A 540-nucleotide genomic window follows, 5' to 3' on the forward strand; every position below is an offset into this window, starting at 1 on the left:
GGTTTGCGGTCCATCGGACAGATACATTGATACAATACCACCTTTCGCGGGGCAACGCGGCGGAGCTCTATCCGGACGATACATACGCTTTGCAGGTTTTCATTGCGCGCCAAGCACAGAGCAGAAGATCCGGTCATAGTGCAGATGCCAGTCTCGGGGCCGAGCGCAAGCGCCAAGCTGCACGCGCCCTGGCGATATCGACTCTGATAGAGGAGGCCAAGGAGCTGAAGCGGAAGATCGCCGCGGAGCAGAGGCGTCGACCGCGACCGCCACTGCGCCTCCAGGCGAAGCGCGCGTGCAGCGACCGCGCCTGTCACAGTAGAATTACTGGCCTGCAAATCCGAGTAGCGACTCTTTCAACCACCTCATGAGTGTTATACATCCTGCAATGTTGATCATCCCGCGATGCTGCAGCAAGCTGTAGTGCGTGAAGCGTCCTGCTATGCAATATTGGACCCGAGTGCTCAGATGATGCGAACACTGAAGCGGCTAAGAAAGAGCTCTTCCCGGCGACAGTTCTAACAATACCAACCCACATCT

The sequence above is a fragment of the Saprolegnia diclina genome (assembly GCF_000281045.1).
Source record: "Saprolegnia diclina VS20 unplaced genomic scaffold supercont1.59, whole genome shotgun sequence".
Lineage (NCBI taxonomy): Eukaryota > Oomycota > Saprolegniomycetes > Saprolegniales > Saprolegniaceae > Saprolegnia > Saprolegnia diclina.